Source organism: Schistocerca gregaria, chromosome 4, assembly GCF_023897955.1.
Source record: "Schistocerca gregaria isolate iqSchGreg1 chromosome 4, iqSchGreg1.2, whole genome shotgun sequence".
NCBI lineage: Eukaryota > Metazoa > Arthropoda > Insecta > Orthoptera > Acrididae > Schistocerca > Schistocerca gregaria.
The window spans coordinates 506,793,224-506,820,841 of NC_064923.1; the positions used below are offsets into that span (position 1 = coordinate 506,793,224).

Here is a 27,618-nt window from a genome sequence, read left to right on the forward strand (position 1 = left end):
TCCACAGTAGACTTCAAACTACTTGTTGAATCCATGTCATGTACCGAGTTGTTGCATTACGTCGAGTAAACGGAGATCCGATACAATGTTGGGAGGTATCCCATGACATTTATCAGCTCAGTGTATGTGGAATGATAGCAGTCGAGTGTCGTTTCGAGATAACTAGTATCAACTGCGTCGGGTCGGTTACTCGACAAGCAACATGTACTGGAAAATTATCCGTGTGAAATTCAAAAGTGAGAGAGAGAGACATATAATAGTTCTGACTAACAGAATGAGCTTGGACATTTTTGGTTTGGATACCATACCGTTAAATTATCAGGCAGCAGCGTATCCATCGGTAGTGCGTCCCCTCGTGGAAAAAACTAATAACGACACTAGGAAATATTAATGCCGAACGGTCCGGGCACTTGGATGATGTCGTCCAGGATACCGAGCAGCATACATAGCACACGCCCTTTGGGCATTTTGATCACAACAGCCATACATCAACACGATATCGACCATTTCCGCAATTGGTAAACGGTCCATTTCAACACCGGTAATGTATCGCGAAGCAAATACCGTCCGCACTGGCGGAATGTAACGTGATACCACGTACGTATACGTTTGTGACTATTACAGCGCCATCTACCACAAAGCGCAAAAAGTGGTCCAACGAAAACATTCACATTTCGTTACGTACTACACGAATATGTAATAAAAATTGGGGGTTCCTATTTTTTTTAAAAACGCAGTTGATATCCGTTGGACCTATGGCAGCGCCATCTAGCGAGGCAACCATAGCGCCATTTAGTTTCCCCCTTCAAGTTTCGTTCTTCGTATTTTTTTGGTTTGATGATTATTTCGTGAGGTATTTGGCCCGGTCACTATCAGTGGACCACCGTGTATACGCTCCAGGTATCTGAAATGAGTGATTAACCTTTCGACGATAGACATTCCAACGAACTTCGTGACTGAAACGCCAATGATTACATCGATTATTTGGTGTATTAATTATGAACAGTGCAGCTGAAAATTTAAGGTGTTTCGTTATCAGAATATATCTGAATCTTGCCAAATAAACTTGGATTTCATTGTGTGTCTCCCCAACCCGTTGAATGATACACAAAACAAAATTCCGCTGCTAGCTGACAGTGGTAGAAGCAAGAAGAAAGCTGCGGCGAAACCAGGTAAGTAGAGTTTCGGCAGGTGGTTAAAATATCTACTCCTCGGCCCTGCGTTTATGAAATATGTGCAGCATTCGAAGAGAGAATATTTATATGTTATATCCCCCCCTGGCGTGTTACATGCACATTATGCGACGGGACTAAGTTTGAAAAGAACGTTCGAGGAAACGGTGACATCGCACACGAGCCACATTGTCCTGCTCGCGACTGAAACCACGGCTTGCTTTGCTGAACTTCACTCAGAGAGCTGGTTTACTTCTGTCTGCATTGCACATGGGGCTGTGCGTGACGATTTCCTGTGATCGAGTGGGCGTTGAGAAAGAGGTTGTCGGTCAAAGAAACACAAACAGTGCAAATCGCGAGAACGGTGCTAAACTTCAAATCAAAGCGCTGATTGTTGCAAAGCATTAGAGAGCATGGACAACTACAGCAGTGGAAGCAGGCAGTACACGTTCTTACATTTCGCGGAAAGGGCTGCCAAGTATTTTTTTGCGCGGCTGCGGGTTCCGCAGATCTGGCCGTACAAACAGAGACAACCACGCGACTCTGCGTGCGGAACGCGGCCATCCCTCGCAATCCCGGTAATTATTCGCCATGCTGCGCGCTCGCTTCCAGAGTAAATAAAACGAATTTCGCTGTTTGTTTTTCGCTAGCTCTCTGTTTAATTGAATAACACAGGCAGCGCTATAGAAGGCTTGTATTTGTTCAGTGGATAGAGACGCCTCGCAACAGCTGGTTTCATGCGTGTGCTCCACCTCACCCATCTCTGGGGCAAACTGGATACCGCACGTTCTCGCTTGTCGCCGGCGCTAACTCATATTTCGTGTCAGGTCGTGACGTGATAAACGTCGCTTCTGTGCACAGCTTATACTGGGCGAGATAAATTACGCTTCAAGAAACGTTTCGGTTTCTGTGGAACCGGAGAACGGCTGCTGGGCCTCGTCGGACCACTGTTTGGATTCTAAAGGTGAATTTACACAGGCCTTAGAAGTATGATATTTCCGAAAATAAGGCGTCAATGTTGCCCAGAAATATTAAGGATCGCTTGTATTGCAGCCACATTTTCAGCCACACTGCTGGCCACTCTTGCCTCGCGATGTTTGAGCAGTACATTTGCGGGCCAGAAGTGGTTTACACAGTACAACAGCTAAATGGACGAAAGCGACCAGTAAAGTAAGTGCGGTTCTCCTGCTTTTGCATTCGATAAGCAAAAAAGTTTCTTTTAATTATTGTCTTTCGGGACATGCTCACACAGCCATCTCAACAGTTAACGACATTTTTGAAGATACGAACGCAAGGACAACGCAGCACCGAGTCCCTGTGCGGGGGAAAACGAGTCGCCCGGGAATCGAACCCTGGCCCCACCGATTATCAGTCCGTCAAGGTGACCGCATAGCTACCGAGACGGACAAGGAAACAAAGTTTGCAAGGAAAAGAGAAATCGGGCTTTCTGGATGCGTTCCTTTTTAACCGCTTGCCGCACTTTGACGAGTCTCACTAGTAAAAACAAGTGTACCGACATTTATTTTTTCATTTATTTATTGCCAAATTATAGACCTGTTACCTGATGTTTAAGACAGGTCGTACATCTTACAATTTTCGTTTTTTCATCTTTTTACAGTTTTCTTTCCTTTTGTATTATCTACAACATTTACAAAGAATGATACTTTTCAAAATAACAATAATTTAAGGTTGAAATATAAATAAAATTTTGTTGTTTTTTAAGAAGAATATAAAAAGGAGATAGGATAGATGAAAGATTTGTTGGTACCATCACCGAGTGCGACTGATGGTGAATACCTCGGAATGGTTTCTTCGAGCCGTTGACCGCCAGTCACACACACACACACACACACACACACACACACACACACACACACACATGGTTATTAGTAGAGAAATAATGTCGCTTATCCTATTTATTTCTAATCCTGTGTATATTAACTACTTTAGGTGCCCATCCGTGTACAGCATTTGGTGTTTTCTTGGCTAGATCGCCAGCACCTTATGCTTATTTACTGTCACATCTCGGCTTCCTCCTCCTGTTCCTCCTCTTTGTCACTGTTTTCGCTGTCACTGTGGGTATCGCTGTCCACCCTCTGGAGACTGCTGTTACATTGTACATAGGCATGTCTGTAATCTCGTGCCCGCATATACTCTTCATGTGTTGGTTTTGAAATACTGTTTGTCAGTGCGTTTAATTGTGTCCATTGTTCTTCGTCTCCTATTGCTTTGTATATATCTATATCTGTATCTGTGCAATCTAAGTGTAGTGTATGTCTATTGTTCGCGTATTGCCCGCAGAAAAAGACAGTGTGTTCTGGGGAAACTATAACGAGTGACACTCGCGGGAACGGAAGTCGGGCCAAATTTTTTTTTTATATATGTCGCATATGGCTCTGTTCAATATGTACAGCCGACGGGGTGGCAGAGCGGCTCTAGGCGCTACAGTCTGCAACCGCGCGACCGCTACGGTCGCAGGTTCGAATCCGGCCTCGGGTATGGATGTGTGTGAGGTCCTTAGGTTAGTTAGGTTTAAGTAGTTCTAAGTTCTAGGGGACTGACGACCTTAGAGATTATGTCCCATAGTGCTCAGAGCCATTTGAACCATTTTTTGAATATGTACACGAGCCAAAAAACAATACACGGTCTGAAAAATAAAACATATAAGTATCAACCAAGAAAGAAGTGCAAAGTTTACATGAAAAAGAAAGGATTAAAGGAAACGACGTCGGTAGCCACGGAGTCTAAAGTGGCTACACATTTAATGGGATGCTCGCGGGACTATTAGTTTTTAGAGTTGTAATTTCTTGTCAGAAATTCGTCCAAGGGGAGCATTTCTTCTTGTAATTACGTTTCTTGTTGACAATGTCTATGTTCAGGCATTGTGTTATTACATTTCCTCTGGAGAAGTCACACATGAAGACACCCACAAAGATTATAGCTTCTATTAAAGTATTGTTTATAAGTAAAAAATTATATTTATATTTTGAAGTATTGTTGGAAACATTGTTTTAAAAGAATACATATTAAAAAAGAAAATTAAATTAGTGTTACAAGGGCATTATCACTTGAAAGAAATAAACTTGTAGCTACAGAATAGGTATCCACTAGTCGGCTTGTATTGCGGTTGTCTCTCGCATCGCGTTGGACCGTTTCTCGCCCGTCGTCACCAATCGCCTGGGCACAGATTTCGTCGAACTATAGGGCACGGCAAGGCATTAAGTAACCGAATTGCTTTTCAAACTTTAGCTCGTGAACTGATGCTGAACTCATACATCTTCCAGAACGCTGAAACATGGTTTTTGAATATATGTAAACAGAACTCGTCCGAGAATTGGCAAGATCAATACCACTACGAAAAGTCGTGCATCGGTCGCAACGAGTCTGACCTTCACCCTTCTATTTGTGGCTACGTGGTGAATTATACAAAGTGCACTTCTCAACGATACGTCTGTTCTTTCTCATGCATTTCTTTGTAAGACGGACTCAAGGAATTCATAAAGAAAGCGTGAAATAACAGTAAAACGTTATGTTGATATTTTATTATGATTCGTTAGTACAGGGTGAGAGGACTATGAATTTCATAAATGCGATACCTCTACGAACAGAGTTAAGGGACATCGAAGGCAGTGTACTCAAAGAGACCGTAGTATAAAATAAAAATTGCTGCCCATGAACACAGTAACAGATGTTATAAACCTTAAAAAATATTAAGAACATGTGTAAAATACAATCACGACTCACTGCTGCAGATCTGCTACAACATTTGCGTGTTTTATTTTCTATGTTCGCTAGCTCTGGTTGTAGAGACAGCTACAGCTTGCTCCACCAGAATTTTTTCCGGCTATACCGCAATACCGCTGTGCATTCCAGCCACATTTCGGTAATCTCGACGGCAACGTTATTACGGCCACATGTAGCCGTAAAGATTGGCCCGTGTGAGGTCACATTCAGCCGGTTCTCGAAAGGCACAGTTGTTCATCTGGGCACATCCCTAATATAACTTAGTGAGATGGCTACTCGTATTAGGGAGCAATTTCATCAAAAATGTGATGTAGTAAGAGAAAATACTTGACATTTATTGGGGTGTTAGTGGGCTTGGAAAAGGAATCAGAGTCGGGAGGTTTGACCGAGCGGTTCTAGGCGCTACAGTCGGGAACCGCGCGACCGCTATGGTCGCAGTTACGAATCCTGCCTCGGGCATGGATGTGTGTGATGTCCTTAGGTTAGTTAGGTTTAAGTAGTTCTAAGTTCTAAGGGACTGATGACCTCAGAAGTCAAGTCCCATAGCGCTCAGAGCCATTTGAAAGGAATCAGATGCGAAGAAAATCGAAAACGTTCGATAAGTCATTATTGCCTATTTTGTAGTTTTCTTGGTCGCTAGGTATATTGGTAAGACCCCTACGATAGAAAGCCCAAGTTTGATCGAAAACAACCATTAGAACACTCGTGAAGCCTGACATTGCTAGGGCGGTCTTAATATGGTTAATTAAATTTGGAAAAAGTTGAAGCAAATAAATTTTAATGCCTGAACTGCAATTTTCCCGTCGCATTTAAAGTACGATAGCTAGTTCCGGCTGTTGTCTGCAACCACCTTCGGATCGTTCAAAATGTAAAGAAACAGTGGTTACTCATTGAAAAGTATCATTAGTTGTAGTCATGCATTCGGAAATACCAAGACAATGACAGTACGTAATGTAAAACCAACGCTGTTAGCAAGTCAGGTTGTACGAAGTAATCTCGCAGGATGAAGGTAACAAAGGGAAATGGTCGGGTGCATGAGTCCAAGTTACATCAAACGCTCGTTATTTGTAATATTATAGCAGGCATTATAGTTGTAACAGTGTACGCAACGGGTCCAAATATTGCCAGTTGTTTCGTGGCCTGGTTTACAAAAGAGTGATTCGGCATGGCGTATGAAATAATCATCTTTATAAAATATGTTTACAGAGAGACTGGTATCCAACGAAACGGGAGGAACAGAATCTGATCGGAAACTTGACTTTGGCACTCGTCTTCTTCTACATCTGCATCTACATTTATACTCCGCAAGCCACCCAACGGAGTGCGGTGGAGGGCACTTTACGTGCCACTGTCATTACCGCCCTTTCCTATTCCAGTCGCGTATGGTTCGCGGGAAGAACGACTGCCGGAAGGCCTCGGTGCACTCTCGAATCTCTCTAATTTTACATTCGTGATGTCCTCGGGAGGTATAAGTAGGAGGGAGTAATATATTCGATACCTCATCCAGAAACGCACCCTCTCGAAACCTGGACAGCAAGCTACACCGCGATGCAGAGCGCCTCTCTTGCAGAGTCTGCCAGTCGAGTTTGCTAAACATCTCCGTAACGCCATCACGCTTACCAAATAATCCTGTGACGAAACGCGCCGCTTTTCTTTGGATCTTCTCTGTGTCCTCCGTCAACCTTAACTGGTACGGAACCCACACTAATGTGCAATACTCAAGTATAGGTCGAACGAGTGTTTTTTAAGCCATCTTCTTTGTTGATAGACTACATTTTCTAAGGACTCTCCCAATGAATCTCAACCTGATACCCGCCTTAGCAACAATTAATTTTATATAATCATTCCACTTCAAATCGTTGAGTACGCATACTGCCAGATAATTTACAGAAGTAACTGCTACCAGTGTTTGTTCTGATACCATATAATCATACAATAAAGGATCCTTCATTCTATGTATTCGCAATACATTACATTTGTCTATGTTAAGGGTCAGCTGCCACTCCCTGCATCAAGTGCTTATCCGCTGCAGATCTTCCTGCATTTCGCTGCAATTTTCTAATGCTGCAACTTCTCTGCATACAACAGCATCATCCACGAAAAGCCACATGGAATTTTCGACACTATCAACTTGGTCATTTATATATTTTGTGAAAAGCAATAGTCCCATAACACTCCCTTGTGGCACGCTGGAGGTTACTTTAACGTCTGTAAACGTCTCTCCATTGAGAACAACATGCTGTGTTCTGTTTGCTAAAAACTCTTCAATCCAGCCACACAGCTGTCATTGAAACTGTAATGATGAAATTTTCTTTCACGTGTTGATCTGGAATCAGCAACTTCCGTAGCCACAACTACCTCGTTCCTCCGAGATATTATGACCGTCCTCGCATTCAAAACAGAGGCGGCAGCGCTCATCTCTTATACGATCCCGACGTCGGACATCACTCCATCTGGTCACGCATACAGAAGACTCTCTCTTATTGCTCGAGGAAATTCCGCTGCGCTGGGTCGAGGAGAATCTGCGCTGCACGTTTCGTCTGTGAGTCGGTGTGCGCGGGGGGAGGGCCCGACTTTAATCAGCGACGTGGCTGCGGCATCGGGATCGGCAGCGGCAGGCAGACCCAGATCCCCAGGGGCCCGAAAGTTGGTCCCTGGGACGGCCGATAACCCCGGCCGTCCGTCGACGTCACCCGTCGGCCGGCGTTCCGGGCAATCGCGGGATCAGCGCCGTGCTGCGCGGCGCGGCTTCTGAAACCGCAATGAGGCGGCCAGGCCTCCGCAGGTGGAACTGCCACCGGACGTGCCGGCGCGCGCCCTACGTGAACATCTCCTACAAGACGTCATCAACCGAGAATCGTATGTCTTGCGATCTTTCTAAACTATTCCTCATTAAAGTTCTCCATTCATTTCTTCCCATTGTATTGGGTTGGTGCTTAAGTACGTAGCTTTTTCGTAAGTTTAATAAATGCAACAAATACACACAGGTGTCTTCATTCGTCAATAATACACTACTGGCCATTAAAATTGCTACACCAAGAAGAAATGCATTTGATACACAGGTATTCATTGGACAAACATACGATACTAGAACTGACATGTGATTACATTTTCATCCAATTTGGGTGCATAGACCCTGAGAAATCAGTACCCAGAACAACCAACTCTGGCCGTAATAACGGCCTTGATACGCCTGGGCATTGAGTCAAACAGAGCTTGGATGGCGTGTACAGGTACAGCTGCCCATGCAGCTTCAACACGATACCACAGTTCAAAAAGAGTATTGACTGGCATATTGTGACGAGCCATTTGCTCGGCCACCATTGACCAGACGCTTTCAACTGGTGAGAGATCTGGAGAATGTGCTGTCCAGGACAGCAGTCGAACATTTTCTGCATCCAGAAAGGCCCGTACAGGACCTTCAACATGCGGTCATGCATTATCCTGCTGAAATGTATGGTTTCGCAAGGATCGGATGGAGGGTAGAGCCACGGGTCGTAACACATCTGAAATGTAACGTCCATCGTTCAAAGTGCCATCAATGCGAACAAGAGGTGACCGACACGTGTAACCAATCGCCATAATATCACGCCAGTACGGCGAAGACGAATATACGCTTCCAATGTGCGTTCACCGCGATGTCGGCAAACAGGATGCGACCATCATGATGCTGTAAACAGAACCTGGATTCATCCGAAAAAATGTTTTGCCATTCTTGCACCCAGGTTCGCCGTTGAGTACACCATCGCAGGCGCTCCTGTCTGTGATGCAGCGCCAAGGGTAACCGCAGCCATGGTCTCCGAGCTGATGGTCCATGCTGCTGCAAACGTCGTCAAACTGTTCGTGCAGATGGTTGTTGTCTTGCAAACGTCCCCATCTGTTGCCTCAGGGATCGAGACGTGGCTGCACGATCCGTTACAGCCATGCGGATAAGCTGCCTGTCATCTCGACTGCTATTGATACGAGGCCGTTGGGATCCAGCACGGCGTTCCGTATAACCCTCCTGAACCCACAGATTCCATATTCTGCTAACAGTCATTGGATATCGACCAACGCGAGCAGCAATGTCGCGATATGATAAACCGCAATCGCGGTAGGCTACAATACGACCTTTATCAAAGTCGGAAACGTGGTGGCATGCATTTCTCCTCCTTACACGAGGCATCACAACAACACTTCATCAGGCAACGCCGGCCATTGCTGTTTGTGTTCGAGAAATCGGTTGGAAACTTTCCTCATGTCAGTAAGTTGTAGGTGTCGCCACCGGAGCCAACCTTGTCTGAATGCTCCTGAAAGCTAATCATTTGCATATCACAGCATCTTCTTCCTGCCGGTTAAATTTCGCGTCTGTAGCACGTCATCTTCGTGGTGTATCAATTTTAATGGCCAGTAGTGCATATTCCCCTTCACTATTTACAACAGTCTTCCAATGCTGCTGTAGCTTTTCTATTCCAAGACTGTAAAAATCACAGGGTTTTGAGGCGTAGTACTTGTCGAGTCACCTTCGAAAAGCTTTTTCACCTCAAAGGAAGTTCCTTGAAGGTCGTTCGATAGAGAGCAGGAACGGTGAAAATCTGAGTACGCAAGATTCACTTGACTAAGGTGGGTGCCGAATGACTTCCCAACCCAACTCCTGTAGAGTGTCTTGTCAGTCTTGCAGAATGCCAGCGTGGTGTAGCATCGCTTCACTCAGTTTTCCTAGTCGTTGTTCTTGGACTGCGTCTGCAAGATGTCTGCGCTGTTGACAAAAATGTCACCTGTGATGGTTACATGGAGTTTGTAGAACACGACACGACCACTGTTCCACCAGAATCATAACATTATCTTTTGTGCATGCGTACAGGTTTTGGTGTGGGGAGTTGCTTTGTTTCGGCTGAGCCATTTCTTTCTTTACGTTAGGTCAGCATAAAGATACCATTCCTCAACATCACTAACGGTACAGAACAACAATGATCGGTCTGTTGTTCACGAGCCAGTTGATGACGAACAAGCAGAGTTACACATTTCCTCACCTATTGATTTTTGTAATTTTGGCTTAGATCATGCGACACCCATTCGCCCGATTTTTGAACCTTCCCCATTGCATCCAATATCGCACGATGGTGGAACGATTACAGTTCATGACATTTGATTTTTCTCGATTGCAATGACGTGGATCACTGTGGATTAAGTCGTTTAAATGATCATCAAACCCCGAAGTCTTAATGGATGCGGAGGGTCACTAAGGTCAAAATGATCTTCCTTAAAAAGAGAAAACCATTTTACTGCCGTGCTCTGCCCAGTGGCGTTATCCCCATACACAGAGCAAATATTTCTGGCTGCCTCCGCTGCTATCACCCCTGTATTGAATTCAAACACAAGGCCATGCCGAAAATTTTCGTATTTCTCCATTTGGAACCCCATTTTCTAGAGTCAACAGCTCCACTCACTATCTCCAAAAGACAAAATGAAACTGGCTGTCAACTTCCTCCAGCCAACAAATGGGGCAAATCGGTTGGTTCTGATTGCATTAGACGTGATCTATGGTGCACCTTAAGGGGGTTATGGGGGATCCATTTAGTTCACGAGCAGTTCCCGAGAAAAAAATACGTTTCTCGCCATTTTTTGCTGTCAGAGGCGCATATATAAATAATTAACCACAGAAAATTACTCAAATATTAATGATATATTCTTTATTTCTTAATATATTTAGAAACACCATCTCCCCGTTTTCAAACATACACTCCTGGAAACGGAAAAAAGAACACATTGACACCGGTGTTTCAGACCCACCACACTTGCTCCGGAACTGCGAGAGGGCTGTACAAGCAATGATCACACGCACGGCACAGAGGACACACCAGGAACCGCGGTGTTGGCCGTCGAATGGCGCTAGCTGCGCAGCATTTGTGCACCGCCGCCGTCAGTGTCAGCCAGTTTGCCGTGGCATACGGAGCTCCATCGCAGTCTTTAACACTGGTAGCATGCCGCGACAGCGTGGACGTGAACCGTATGTGCAGTTGACGGACTTTGAGCGAGGGCGTTTAGTGGGCATGCGGGAGGCCGGGTGGAATTACCGCCGAATTGCTCAACACGTGGGGCGTGAGGTCTCCACAGTACATCGATGTTGCCGCCAGTGGTCGGCGGAAGGTGCACGTGCCCGTTGACCTGGGACCGAACCGCAGCGACGCACGGATGCACGCCAAGACCGTAGGATCCTACGCAGTGCCGTAGGGGACCGCACCGCCACTTCCCAGCAAATTAGGGACACTGTTGCTCCTGGGGTATCGGCGAGGACCATTCGCAACCGTCTCCATGAAGCTGGGCTACGGTCCCGCACACCGTTAGGCCGTCTTCCGCTCACGCCCCAACATCGTGCAGCCCGCCTCCAGTGGTGTCGCGACAGATGTTAATGGAGGGACGAATGGAGACGTGTCGTCTTCAGCGATGAGAGTCGCTTCTGCCTTGGTGCCAATGATGGCCGTATGCGTGTTTGGCGCCGTGCAGGTGAGCGCCACAATCAAGACTGCATACGACCGAGGCACACAGGGCCAACACCCGGCATCATGGTGTGGGGAACGATCTCCTACACTGGCTGTACACCTCTGGTGATCGTCGAGGGGACACTGAATAGTGCACGGTACATCCAAACCGTCATCGAACCCATCGTTCTACCATTCCTAGACCGGCAAGGGAACTTGCTGTTCCAACAGGACAATGCACGTCCGCATGTATCCCGTGCCACCCAACGTGCTCTAGAAGGTGTAAGTCAACTACCCTGGCCAGCAAGATCTCCGGATCTGTCCCCCATTGAGCATGTTTGGGACTGGATGAAGCGTCGTCTCACGCGGTCTGCACGTCCAGCACGAACGCTGGTCCAACTGAGGCGCCAGGTGGAAATGGCATGGCAAGCCGTTCCACAGGACTACATCCAGCATCTCTACGATCGTCTCCATGGGAGAATAGCAGCCTGCATTGCTGCGAAAGGTGGATATACACTGTACTAGTGCCGACATTGTGCATGCTCTGTTGCCTGTGTCTATGTGCCTGTGGTTCTGTCAGTGTGATCATGTGATGTATCTGACCCCAGGAATCTGTCAATAAAGTTTCCCCTTCCTGGGACGATGAATTCACGGTGTTCTTATTTCAATTTCCAGGAGTGTATTTATCCATTATCGAGAAACTCCCAAAAAAGTTGGTTCTTGCATACCAAAACCGAGCCCCGTATTCAAGTAAGGCTGTGTACAGCGAATGGCTATGATTTGTACGATATACTCTTAACATCCACATATCATACAACCTTTTCTTCGTATCTTTATCCGCTCCCGAGGTACAAAAGTTTAAAGTTACCCTACTTGTACAAGCAAAATACGCACGTAAAATCCGGTGAAAATGTAGTTTATAAAGTGACGTAGCAAAGAGAAGTGTGCTATAAAGAGTCCGTTTTCATCAGAAGGATTCTGGAAACCCCATGTTGTAAAGTTGAAGCACATACATAACTTTACGCACGTAAAATCCGGTGTGAGGTATAAGTAAACTATCGGTACCAAAATTTACTAAACCACAAAGTTGTTTTCATGTGCGACATTTTCTACTTCAGCAGAGAAAAAAAGGGAACCAGTGGAAAAATATTCCTGCCGGAGCACAAAAAAGGCGAATACGTTCTTGTTTAAAAGGCTGACTGAAATGTGGCGTACCGGCTGCCCCTTCCTGCCTGCCTCACTTCCTTCAAAAATTTTCCCAAATATTTTGGCGTAGGAACATATTTGCGCCTTTTTATGCTTTGTCAGTGGCAGTTGGAAGGAGACCGGAAAGGAATAAATACTTCACGATAGTAGACATTGGCTGTGGTACAGAAAAAGCAAAGGATGGTTCAAACGGTTCAAATGGCTCTCAGCACTATGGGACTTAACATCTGATGTCATCAGTCCCCTGGAACTTAGAACTTAGAACTACTTAAACCTAACTAACCTAAGGACATCATACAGATCCATGCCCGAGGCAGGATTCGAACCTGCGACAGTAGCAGTCGCGCAGTTCCGGACTGGAGCGCCTAGAACCGCTCGGCCACCCCGGCCGGCTGTGGACAGTTATCTTTAAATCCTTTGCTCTTTCTGTACCACAGCCAATGTCTACTATCGTGAAGTATTTATTCCTTTCCGGTCTCCTTCCAACTGCCACTGACAAAGCATAAAAAGGCGCAAATATGTTCCTACGCCAAAATAATTGGGTAAAATTTCACCCCGCGAAGAACCTACGGTGAATTGCGGTGAGCACTCAGACCCCTTCTTATGTCCTTGGTCGCTGTACAGTGACATGTCGCGGACGACTACTCGAGCGTCCACAGAAGTCTTAACTCCTGTCACTTCCTAGTGCTTATCGCACTATCATGTATCCAGTATGTCTATTCCACTGTCGTCACTTCGCGTATTTTTATATGTATGAATAGTTCTTAATGGCAATTCAATCATTTTCTTCTCTTTCTATTGGAAGTAAATCTCAAACTCTGTCCCGGATGCTTTTCACATGTGTTATTGAACTTATGATGTAGTGATTAATGCCGTACGATGTTTTCTAGTGTCCCATCCTCCTGGTGTACCTAAGGTGGCTATAGTGCCGGCTAACGTGGTCTGGCGTGCCCTTTTTACACAGTCATTTCTCCACAGTCACAGTTGCTCTTGACTTGACGCCGTATCGTGTTGATGTACGGGCGGCAAGGTTTATGTTCATGAAGAAATTGAGTCATAACTATGTTAGAATATCCTGCACAATGCAAAATAACTTATAGTAAGCCCATTTCTACATTTATCCCAGTTTCCCAGCTGTACTCGCATGATGCACTGTTTTGGTCCTTGTAGTATGCTCTTTGCAATAATATCTCTGTCACTTACAACTCTCCTCTTCATAATCAGTATTGCTCTCCCTTCTTTCCTAGGAAATCTGGCTGCAACAACCAATGAAACAACTACGATTCATTGCAGCAAGCGCTCTAGGCAGCCATTAAGAAAATGCCAGATGCGCGGCAGCCACTTGGGAGCAAAGTGTCGAGTGGAGAACGTACGTGGCTGCCTCCAGTCGAAGCGGCCAGACCTTGTCTGCTTCCCGAAACAAATGATGACTCTCAGCTGCATGCAGGATCTGGGAGAATTTTCGGTTCTGGAGGAACGCTTATTGTCTGCAAATTTGTGGTCAACTTTTTCTTGAACAGAATTATGAAAAATACTGCATTCATTTACCACGCGAATTGTAAATTCTTCTCGAACGTCCACTGGACAGTGAAAATTTGTCAGTTTATTTTCCAGAATGCCTAAGGTGCAGTCTACAAACAGCCCACCCGGAAACAAATGGTACTTAATGATTATTTTGTTATTAAACTCCTTCCTCCATATGGACGCATTACTTTGAGATGTACCAACTGCTTCCTCGTCTCAGAAAATGACGTGCGGCATCGATACTCTATTATTTAATACGGAGCTTTTCTCCGGTATTCATAAATTTTTACTGATGAGCTTTTCATGCAAAACTGATTGTTTACAAAAAGATGAGTCACTACGTTCCACGTTTTCTCCAACTTTTAAGTACGTGAACTTTTAATCCGTATGACATAAAGCAAGTAAAACGTTAGAAAAATTATTTTTTATAATTATAGTAAAGTTGACCTGAATAAAGTGGCTTTATGCTTTTTATGAGACAGAAAGCAAATAATTATAACAAAATTGCACGTCCATCTCGCTCTGCTGATCGTCCACGATTGACCATTAATTGTCTGACTGAAGTGGGTGCTCAACATTTCGGCTGCCTCAGCCGCGCTACTGCATCTGGGCTGCGTAGTGCGTTGTTGAGATAATTGCTGGGTTTGATGAGCATATTACGAAAAGGGCAGCCGCAGTAATGGTCCAATATGTACCTTTACAAAGAGAAGTAGTGAAATTTCAACTATCTCTAAATAATAAAAATCGTATTCCGTTTATTGTTCGTAGGTCCTGTCTGCAACCCTGGCACACACTGAAAGCCCCGCGCCACAATATCATGGCAGGCCGCTAGAGAAGACAAAAGAATGTGTCGCGACCCATTGGAAAAATAGAGTAAGATCGTACCGTGATTCGTTTTCTGTATTTGATGTAGAACGCGGCTGCAACTATTCGTTCTTATACGAAATGGATTCGCATTTCGCGAATCTGGTTTGACGACAGCTGTTTCCGACACATGAAAATTTGTGCCTGACCGGGACTCGAACCCGGATTTCCTGTGTCACCAGTTTTCATGTTTACAGTCTGATTACTTTGTGATGGTAATTAGAACTGTATGACTTGTCGTTGTATGCTCCTCTACACTGGAACCTTCTCTCAAGGATTCGAAAGGGGAAGGTAACATTTGGAGCTGGTCAAGCTAGAACACAACGGTTCTGGTGTGGTAAGCAGCTGAGCACAGTCGCTGAACATGTATTGGTTTACTTAGTCTAAACAGGCACACTAGTATACAGAAAATTCATACCTTCGTTTTCTTAAAACATGAAAACGAATCATTTTTAAACATATTAATACCATACAAATTTTTTAGAATGTAAAATCTTTCAAAATATTGAAAGATAATTACTGGAATTCTAAATTACCAAAAATTTCCTTACCCTTTAACATTAGAACCAATTACCTTTAAAAGTTACAATGATACAATGTGTTTAGAATAATCACTGAAGTTCTAGTTTGCCCAGGTTGCCTTTTCCTTTAAACATTAAAAACAAGAACTTTAAAATTTTAAAATCGTCTAAAATATTCTTTCTGAAGCCAATAAGCTTAATTCCAGAAACTTTTTCATGTTGGTGCACCGTATCTGGCAATGTGAATGACCAAACGCCATTTCAGTAAATCCGGTTGTGAGAAAACCAACGTTATGCTAATTACAGAAGAACCAGTAAAAAAATTTAATTACATTTCATTGAAGCATAACATGCGCTAATGCTGCCACACGCAAATCAACCTTCCATCAGTATTAGGTATATGGCTCACTTTACTACAGTCCCAGGCCAAGAACATACTCTATAAACGACTAATTATAACTATCAGTCTTAATCAACTTTACGTTCACCCTGCCTCATGAAAGTGAGACAATTTGGAACAGTACAGATAGACTTTGACGGGATTTGTCGGCTTTGTGACCACAGAAATTAATCAACTCACTCACATTCAAATTTCGGCCAGTGGAACCTGAGAACATGTATCCATAATCACTAAGTGTCCTGAATCTGACATCACTCCTCTAGAGAGCCATGGACACAGTTCAACATGATGTACACACCCCAGAAAGTCTACAACAGAAAGGATTTTTATTTTTATTTTTATTGTTTGGGGGAGGAGACCAAACAGCGAGGTCATCGGTCTCATCGGATTAGGGAAGGACGGGGAAGGATGTCGGCCGTGCCCTTTCAAAGGAACCATCCCGGTATTTGCCTGGAGCGATTTAGGTAAATCACGGAAAACCTAAATCAGAATGGGCGGACGCGGGATTGAATCGTCGTTCCAGTGTGCTAACCACTGCGCCATCCCGCTCGGTACAACAACAGAAAGGGATCCGATTAGCCGCATGTACGTGGAAATTTGCACAACTCTGCCAGCGTACAATTTTGTCACACTGCATTCAATGATATGCCTAACTCGCTCTTCGAAGCAACACCCAATGTGATGTGTCCCAGAGGAAATAGCAAAAATGCTCCAGAGACTTGCTAACCGAAAACAGTTTAATTTACAAAATGAGCCTGCACCCGACCGGAGTCGATCACAGACGGATGAACAAGTTCAAATTCCGAACTGAATGCCGACTCTCACCAAAATCATTAGGCACTAATTTCGAAGTGATGCGCTCCCCGCCAACCACCGACTAAACAGCAACCTCCGGGCCTGCAGTCAACAAATGCGCCCGTGTCTTGCTGCAGGGCTTACTACTGTTGTCCAGAACACCAGACCACAGATTCGCCCACCGAGCGCTGAAAACTCCTATCCACGCCTGGTATCTCTGATCAAAGAACAACTTTTCTTTGCGTAAAGGTGTGCTGAAGCCAGAAATCGATACGGCCGCAGGTATGCATCTCTGAAGCACGAACAGAAAATCATACCACCGTACCAAGATGTAGTAGACAGCGCGGAATGCACGTGTGCACCGTGTGAGGACAGAGAGGCTGGGGGAACGAGATCGGCTGGTACGTGGTGGGGTGCGCCACAGCCGCCGGTTCCCCACGGCCTCCGGCCTCCGCCTGCGGCAGTCCCCCAGCGGCACACAGACAGTGCGAGGAGGGGAGGCCCCCTGGGAATTAGGCCAGCAGCGCAGCAGGCCCGCCACTGCCGCCGCAGGAGTGCACTTGCGTGCATCGATCCACACCGGCCGGCCGGCTATTCCTGGAGCCGGCAGCCTGCAGCCAGCTCAGCGCCTCCGCCGACGGCGCCGGCGCCACCGCCACGAGGTGTCGGCCGCACTCTCCGCATTTACATATGCATTAACACTCCGGCTCTTGCCTTGTGGTCCCGCAGCACTTTAGTGTGCCAGCGAGTGACGTCTGAGGCCCAAATGGAACGTACCAACCCCGAGAGGTTCGCTAATAAGCAGTCATACTCGAGAGTCCTCTTCGTTTAGCCCTTTTTATTTCCTCTCCTCAGTTTCGATAAAATCAAATGCGGACCACGATTAGGATCAATCATTCCTTCTGTTACATTCTGGGTTTAACACAGTATCTTGTTCATTCTCTTTGACTGACCTCTTTTTTACGAGGGCTATTCGTTTATTAAGGTCCGATTGGTTCAAAAATCATACAAGAACGTTGTATACATGGAAGAATCCTGGAGACACTAGAACGTATCAGATAGATTATATAATAGTAAGACAGAGATTTATTAACTAGGTTTTAAATTGTAAGACATTTCCAGGGGCAGATGTGGACTCTGACCACAATCTATTGGTTATGAACTGTAGATTAAAACTGAAGAAACTGCAAAGAGGTGGGAATTTAAGGAGATGGGACCTAGATAAACTGACTAAATCAGAGGTTGTAAAGAGTTTCAGGGACAGCGTAAGGGAACAAGTGGCAGGAATGCGGGAAAGAAATACAGTAGAAGGAGAATGGGTAGCTCAGAAGGATGAAGTAGTGAAGGCATCAGAGGATCAAGTAGGTAAAAAGACGAGGGCTACTAGAAATCCTTTGGTAACAGAAGAAATATTGAATTTAATTAATAAAAGGAGAAAATATAAAAACGCAGTAAAGAAAGCAAACTAAAGGGAAAACAAACGTCTCAAAAATGAGTTCGACAGGTAGTGCAAAATGGCTAAGCAGGGATGGCTAGAAGACAAATGTAAGGATGTAGAGGCTTATCTCACTAGGGTTAAGATAGATACTGCCTACTGGAAAATTAGAGAGACCTTTCGAGAAAAGAGATCCACTTTCAGATGCAAACCCAGTACTAAGCAAAGAAGGGAAAGCAGAAAGGTCGGAGGAGTATATAGAGGGTCTATACAAGGGCGGTGTACTTGAGGACAATATTATGGAAATGATGAGGATGTAGATGAAGATGAAATGGGAGATACGGTACTCCGTGAAGAGTTTGACAGAGCACTGAAAGACCTGAGTCGAAACAAGGCTCCGGGAGCAGACAACATTCCATTGGAACTACTGACGGCCTCGGGAGAGCCAGTCCTGACAAAACTCTACCATCTGGTGAGCAAGATGTATGAGACAGGCGAAATACCCCCAGACTTCAAGAAGAATATAATAATTCCAATACCAAAGAAAGTAGGTGTTGACAGATGTGAAAATTACCGAACTATCAGTTTAATAAGTCACAGCTGCAAAATACTAACGCGAATTCTTTACAGACGAATGGAAAAACTGATAAAAGCCGACCTTGGGGAAGACCAGTTTCGATTCCGTAGAAATGTTGGAACACGTGAGGCAATACTGATCCTACGACTTATCTTAGAAGATAGATTAAGGAAAGGCAAATCTACGTTTCTATCATATGTAGACTTAGAGAAAGCTTTTGACAATGTTGATTGGAAAATTCTCTTTCAAATTCTGAAAGTGGCAGGGGTAAAATACAGGGAGCGAAAGGCTATTTACAATTAGTGCAGAAACCAGATGGCAGTTAGAAGAGTCGAAGGGTATGAAAGGGAAGCAGGGGTTGGGAAGGGAGTGAGACAGTGAGACAGGGTTGTAGCCAATCCCCGATGTTATTCAATCTCTATATTGAGCAAGCAGTAAAGGAAACAAAAGAAAAATTCGGAGTACATATTAAAATCCATGGAGAAGAAATAAAAATTTTGAGGTTCGCCGATGACATTGTAATTCTGTCAGAGACAGCAAAAGACTTGGAAGAGCAGTTGAACGGAATGTATAGTTCCTTGAAAGGAGGGTATACGATGAACATCAAGAAAAGCAAAACGAGGATAATGCAATGTAGTCGAATTAAGTCGGGTGATGCTGAGGGAATTAGATTAGGGAATGAGACACTTAAAGTAGTAAAGGAGTTTTGCTATTTGGGAAGCAAAATAACTGATGATGGTCGAAGTAGAGAGGATATAAAATGTAGACTGGCAATGGCAAGGAAAGCGTTTCTGAAGAAGAAAAATTTGTTAACATCGAGTATAGATTTAAATGTCAGGAAGTCGTTTCCAAAAGTATTTGTATGGAGTATAGCCATGTATGGAAGTGAAACATGGACGATAAATAGTTTGGACAAGAATAGCATAGAAGCTTTCGAAATGTGGTGCTACAGAAGAATGCTGAAGATTAGATGGATAGATCACATAAGTAATGAGGAGGTATTGAATAGAATCGGGCAGAAGAGGAGTATGTGGCACAACTTGACTAGAAGAAGGGATAGGTTGGTAGGACGTGTTCTGAGACATCGAGGGATCACCAATTTAGTACTGGACGGCAGCGTGGAGGGTAAAAGTCGAAGAGGGAGACCAAGAGATGAATACACTAAGCAGATTCAGAAGGATGTAGGCTGCAGTAGGTACTGGGAGATGAAGAGGCTTGCACAGTATAGAGTAGCATGGAGAGCTGCATCAAACCAATCTCAGGACTAAAGACATCAACAACAACAACAACATTCGTTTATTAAGGTCCGATCGAATGCGAAGTGGAAACCACAGCGAAAATCCGATGAAGCTTTCAAAGATATGTTGGGCAGTGTGTCTATTACACCAGACTATCGCGTAACGTTTCTGTTTTCAGTTTTAAACGCATAGTGAGCACTTAAAGATGCCTAGAATACGGTGTCTCCCGCCAATTATAAGTGCTCACTGATAGATTTTCATGCAGATCACGTAACGCAGCTGTCATGCATTTCATTTCTCATGACAATTCTCGGTCGCACAATGCAGCATTTTCGACGGGAAATTTTTGATCACCCAGAGTACAGCCCGGGCTAGGCTGCCTACAAGTTTCATCTCTGCTCGTATGAAACACTGGCCGTGACGACAACATTTTGGCACAGAGATCGAGCTGCAGAGCAGCGTAGAGTGTTGGCGGAAATCACAGGTAGCTACATTCTATGACGAGGGTATTTATTTATTTATTTATTTATTTATTTATTTATTGTTCCGTGGGACCAAATTAAGGAGAAGTCTCCATGGTCATGGAACGAGTCAATACGTAAAATTATAACACGATAGTAGAAACAGATAAAATGAAATATAAAAAAACATATTCAGGCGACAAGTCGCAAGTTTAAATAAAGAAAATCAACAATGTAACACTGAAATTTGATTAATTTTTTAGATCTTCCAGGAGCTCCTCTACAGAATAGAAGGAGTGGGCCATGAGGAAACTCTTCAGTTTATACTTAAAAAGAGTTCTGGCTACTGCTAAGATTTTTGAGTTCTTATGGTAGCTTATTGAAAATGGATGCAGCAGAATACTGCACTCCTTTCTGTACAAGAGTAAAGGAAGTGCATTCCACATGCAGTTTGGATTTCTGCCTAGCATTAACTGATTGAAGGCTGCTAACTCTTGGGAATAGGCTAATATTGTTAACAACAAACGACATTAAAGAAAATATATACTGTGAGGGCAATGTCAGAATTCCCAGACTCTGGAATAGGGGTCGACAAGAGGTTCTCGAACTTACACCACATATAGCTCTAACAGCCCGTTTTTGAGTCAAAAATACCCTTTTTGAATCAGAAGAATTACCCAAAAAAGAATACCATATGACATAAGCCTATGAAAATATGCCAAGTAGACTACTTTTCGTGGTGAACTATCTCTTATTTCAGATACTGTTCTAATGGTAAATAAAGCAGCATTTAGTTATTGAACAAGATCCTGGACATGGGCTTTCCACAACAGCTTACTATCTATCCAAACGCCTAGGAACTTGAACTGTTCCGTCTCGCTTATAATATGCCCATTCTGTCTGATCAAAATATCGGTTCTTGTTGAATTGTGAGTTAGAAACTGTAAAAACTGAGTCTTAGTGTGATTTATCATCAAATTATTTTCCACAAGCCACGAACTTATTTCATGAATTACATTATTTGATACTGTCTCAATATTACACACAAGATCCTTCACTACCAAGCTGCTGTCATCAGCAAACAGAAATATTTTTGAATCACCTGTAATACTAGAAGGCATGTCATTTATGTAAATAAGTAACAGCAGTGGCCCCAGCACCGACCCTTGGGGAACGCCCCACTTAACAGTACCCCATTGGGACTGAACATCACTACCACTCTCAAAATTGCGGAGAATTACCTTCTGCTTTCTGTTCTGTATAGGAGTGTTGGTACCAAACTACGACAAACGACCAAGTTGGAGCGGCGACTATGTACAGGAGTATCTGGAACGTCTAGCTAACTTTTCAAAAAAAAAAAAAAATCATTGTCACTGTGGCTTTCATTTCGTGGCCGATTGGACCTTGATAAACAGATAGCCCTCCTACTACTTCTTCGCACTGTGTTCCGCTCGAATGTGACTTTTTTTTCATTTGCGCTGTCTACTTACTCTGACGATCATCAAAATTATAATGCCACGAAGATTGCATGCAACAGTCGTCAGATTGCCATCAACTGTACTTCATGTTTGGACACACACACGATTAACATTTCAAAGTAACCAGATAAAGTAGATAAGAGCAATGCCATCCTGTATACAAGGAATGGCACTGCCCCTTCTACAATGACCACATTAAAGGCGTGACGTCAAATACTAGTCTCTCTTCCGCCCTTTCTCAAAGAGCTAATGTTATAATCAGTTCCTGCTTTGATGATATCTGAAAAGATGATACTGAGGAGGCATGGATGAAAATTGCGATGTTGTTCCATATCTTACGCGTCATTTAAAACTTGTCAAATAATAGAGCAAGTACCACTGATTATAAGAACTTTACCAAAGAAAGATATTATAGGCAGGCAATGGCACGAGTTAATTACTAGACTCTTAACGGAATGCTATACGCCAGTAGAGTGTAAACAACAAGCCCTATGTTTGCTTACATCGAAATAGGATAGTGTCTGCATAGTGGCAAAGGATATCCACATAAGTAACAATTTAAGGCCCGTTTTGGAACACAGAATGAAATGTAAACGTCGTGTGACTAGGGCCTCCCGTCGGGTAGACCGTTCGCCAGGTGAAAGTCTTTCGAATTGACGCCACTTCGGCGACTTGAGTGTCGATGAGGATGAAATGATGATGATTAGGACAACACAACACCCAGTCCCTGAGCGAAGAAAATCTCCGACCCAGCCAGGAATCGAACCCGGGCCCCTAGGATTGACATTCTGTCGCGCTGACAGCTCTTTTTTTATGTAGTTCGTTGCGTTCGGTCTGGGCGGACATCACAAGAAATCTGTTAAAGTAGATCCTCGATTCCTTGACTCAGCTTTTTATTACAGAGAGCACGCAGCTCTCTGATCGAACACGCTGAGCAACCGTACCGGCGCACTCAGCTACCGGGGTCGGGCGGAACACGGAATGAGTGTTGATAATGAAGTATATTATAAAAACCCACTCGAAAATGCATGTCTGCATTATTTGTTACCAGTTTCAGCTTAATGGAGCCATCTTGAGAGTTGTTTGGCGCCGACTGATTGAGTATTAGTGATAATGCGTTACGATTTGGATTAATTTTAATAAAAGGTTTTATAAGTGAGTATGAATGATAATGCGTTACGATTTGGATTAATTTTAATAAAAGGTTTTATAAGTTACATCTGACAACATTTCATTACTTGAAACGAGGAAATTTGTAGTTTGATAAGAAAATGGACTTGCACTTGGACACATACTAATTTATCTTAAATCACTTCAGGCGAAAGCCGCAAGGCCATGATTAATTTGATTCTCCTAATTTTGTCGCACTGTATCGACCAGTAAAGGCAGTTTGCTTCAGGCTCCCAATTATGACTACCATACCTTCCTGGAGAAGCGCTGAGGCAGCAGGTGGAGCTTGGCTTTGCGACTAATGCAAAAGGATTGACAATTCCAACCGTCCGTTGACTGTTGATATCAACGACCTCAGATAGCATTTAATTCTGACACGCCAGTATTTGTTTCTAATGGGCTTTGAGTTAGAAAATAAATATTCTACACATTCAGAGATCTATGATAGGCGCGCAAATGTCTTCAGTGTCATTGAAATTCGCCAGTACGTATGTGGCGGGAATGGTATACCCTGTTGTCACGCCCTTCATGATGTGTTTCACATTAGCGAAGATGACCGAATGGTCATAGCTCCTCAGGTATGCAATTTATAGCCCACGTTTATTCGACATTTTTTCTCGTTTTTCTTCACACTACCACCACTGAAAGTTACCAGTCCTACATTCTTCGCAACACAAGAACCGGTACATGTATTCAACTGTCAAAGGTATCAGAACGATTTTCGTTTATAACTTTAGACTCATTCGTTTCCGGTACAGGGATCCTTACTTCAAATTAATACATTTATCGTTCTCCATCATCCTATAAAGTCTGTAACATAATCACGGAATCTCCCTGTGTATACGTACATTTACAGACGCCCGCGCCTATAACTTTGACGCTCTGTAGTCTCGTTTGGTGACGTCTCCGGACATGGATTCCTATTCAAAATATGATGTACTCTCTCCCCTCTACAAGTCCCAGAAGACTGTAACGGGAATTTCCGACCACCTCGTGTAACGTTACTTAGACCTACAATAAACAACAGAGAATTACAGTCTTCTGTATTTTCTAGGTAGATGAACTATATGATTACCAGCTATAAATAAATAAATGCACCATATTTATATATTTACGTGATACATCAGGTACTAAGGGGAAAAAAACACTTCGCGCAGACGGTCTTCTTAACTGCTGTGACCCACAGAAAAAAGCAAATCTAATTTATGTAATCCAGAAGAATGCCCCTTTTATGTAGGAAAAAACGAAATTACGTAATAAATAATCCAAGAATTGTAGACAAGTCCGGAAAATATGTTTTAGAATATTCTGGGCAATACATCATGCCTGTTCTCCGTCACTAGTAACGCGTGCACTATCGGTAGGGATTTAGTCGGTCAGGTAAGGCTACTTCGTACGAGACAAGACAGCGTTCCTGAGTTAAGGACCTGACGGCGAGCACCGCAGGTGGCGTCAAGGTCTTTTGAGATGAAGCGGAGCGAGGAGGCAGTGAAGGGCGTGCGGCCGCGACTGCAACTGCGCATTCCGGTGCAAGATGGCTGATCCACCATAGGAGGGTGCCCGATGCCTTACATCCGTTCTGCAGCCAGTTGTATTGTCCTTCCGTAGTTTGCATCGCGGAGTGTTGGCGTGGCCGGCATAAATGGTACACGTTTACCGCCGCCCGTCCAGGAATCGCTAAAGTAGCGTTACTGATATTATCAATACCCTATGTGGCAGGACTGTGACACTAGTCTAGGAGACTAACCCTCGACTCGGAAGTGGCCGGTTAGAATCCAGGCGGCGAAGAGATGTCCGTCGCCAGTATTTGGACGACAAGATGAGAGAAGTGATGCCATGTGCCCCCTTAACGGTGATCGTCGATCGGATTCGGACGCCAACCTCAGCGGCCATCTTCCTGCTATCCAGGAGGAGTAATGTAGGTTTCTCTCTCTCCTTCCTATCTTCGTCGACGACAGTATCAATCCGAAACAGCGCTGTATGTGAATTCATTAACGCCATGTACACAAGACCGTTACTGTTGGGACATCTGACGTGCACGTTTCCAAGCAACGTCAGGTTTCTACCACTCCGAGTGTAATAGTTCATTTTTCGTTTGGTTATTTATCCAAGCTGCGCAGCGACACGATTGACCTACCCTAGGCCCCATAAAAATATCCTTTGCTAGCCCATACTCGTTAAGAAGCTACTGACAATGGGACATCTAATTCCTCGGCACAAAGAAACCTGGTAATCTAACAGATGCGTCATGAACAGATTCATGTTTCCTTGAGTTAATCCCTCTCTAGTACTTCGTTTACCCTCCCTTCGCGTCACACTGTTACTTAGTTTTTCTGTATTATGACAAATGGCGTATTTTGATTCTAGCTATTTGCTGAGATGAAGGCTCTCTTGTACCATCTTATAATGACAGTTCCCTCCGTATCGGTATAGGGAGAATGTTGGTAATCTATACGCTGCCGTCTGACTGGTGCGAAACGCAGTGCACCCATGATCGTACTCCAGACAGTGCGTGCATGCTTGTCGACTTTGAGTGGAACCAACAAACGCATAACACTCTAAAACTACGTACAGGGACACGAGTCGCACTCGCAGAGTAACAAACGCCCGTCTATCAAAACAGCATTCGTACGAACAATGTGTACCATTTCATTTTGAAGGGCCTGATGGGTCACAGTAAGGTACAAATAGTACCAGATTTAAATAATGCGCAGAATAAAAGTGATAACCTATGGCACAGACATTGATTTGTTGCACATGTTTTTTACAAGGTCATAAAACTTTCTCTCGATTTATCATATAGCACCATAGTAGCATAAAAGTATCATACATGTTTCGGATTAGAACGGTTTAAGAGAAAATCTGTTAAATTTCGTCTTTGTGAATCCATAACAAGAGGGAAACAGCCATAATTTGTCTCGTGCAATAAAATGTGTTCTTAGTTCATTTCTAACTGATGTTTTAGTCATCTTATCGGACATAACTTCCTGTCATTTGTCTCATGCAGAGTGTAACAAAAAGGTACAGTGTGACCCACATTCTGGAAACATTTCTCCCATACACAGGAATAAAATGTGTTACATGGGTCTGGAAACGCTTTAGTTTCATGTAGGGGCTCAGGTTCTACTTCTCTTCATAATCATATTAATCATGGAAAACACACAGAAATAAGACGTACCAGCATTGCAAAAAACATGTTCTTACATGAAATGTTCAAAATACCCTCTTGGTAGCGTTTCGTTAGAATGTACAGTAAGTTGTAATTCTTAGGTTTCCGCCAGTGTTTGTTATTACATTTGAACGAAAGTAATTTTTAAATGTGACTCACATCATCACTTGTGTTGACATCCCAGTAACTTCATTGCTCTGCTAGCATCAAGTACGTTGTATCATCAACTGTTTAGGCTTCACCACGGACTTGGTTTCCGGTACAGTTCAATAAAAGTGTATTCAGATGCGGAGTCGACGTATGCCCATTTCCTTTGCTGTAAGGATTAGCAGATGGTTATGAATGTGGCGCTCATTGTTTGTATATTTGTATCGGAAGAGATTTCCAGAATAACAGTGCCGCTGACAGAATGACTCTGAAGTAATTGATCGTCCTCTTAGGGAGTTGGGAATTTTTAAGCGTACTACTCGCGATGGGGACGGATGTAGAAAGACAAGGACGCCTCAGCGGGAAGAGGAACGTCTTCGCGCAACACACTGTCAGCGTAAGAAAACTAACGTTTTTCGATTTCTTGAATTTTTAATCTTATTTTTTGGTAGTGTGACCCATGTAACTTCAAAAAGTAAGCTTTTGAGAAGTTATAAGAAAATTTTCAAAAAAAAAATGCAGTAGGTTCCAGAATGAGATTTTCACTCTGCAGCGGAGTGTGCGCTGATATGAAACTTCCTGGCAGATTAAAACTGTGTGCCCGACCGAGACTCGAACTCGGGACCTTTGCCTTTCGTGGGCAAGTGCTCTACCAACTTTTTTTTTTTTTTTAATTTCATTTTGTTCACTTTGGTTCGTTGCATCTGCTCGGGGCGGACGTCGTAAGACACCCGTTTAAGTTCGTTGTTGATCCATCAACTCAGTTTCTTTATTACAGAGGGCTGCTAACCCTCTGACCGAACACGCTGAGCTACCGTGCCGGCGCCAACTGAGCTACCGAAGCACGACTCACGCCCGGTACTCACAGCTTTACTTCTTCCAGTACCTCGTCTCCTACCTTCCAAACTTTACAGAAACCCGCCCAAATATATAAACAACCATGCGTGAGCAGCGCCTATTACACGGAGGGGGTCCGACAGCCGATCAGTCCCAGTCATCCCACCAGGAAAGAGCTACAGGCTAGTGTAGTCTGTAGTTCAACCGCGCCTAGACGGTCAATACCAAGGTTCGATCGCGACCGAATTGTTACTTTGTGCCAGGAAGGGCTCTCACCAAGGGAAGTGTCCAAGCGTCTCGGAGTGAACCAAAGCGATGTTGTTCGGACATGGAGGAGATACAGAGAGACAGGAACTGTCGATGACATGCTTCACACGGGCCGCGCAAGGGCTTTTACTGCAGTGGATGATCGCTACCTA

General features: G+C 44.0%; 1 protein-coding gene across 1 annotated transcript in view; it reads left to right on the forward strand.

The window, feature by feature from the left end:
• The window catches only part of LOC126267787 (ecdysone-induced protein 78C), a 659,877-nt gene that overhangs the window by 404,478 nt on the left and 227,781 nt on the right, over nt 1–27,618 (forward strand). The gene's annotated exons all lie outside the window — the stretch shown is intronic.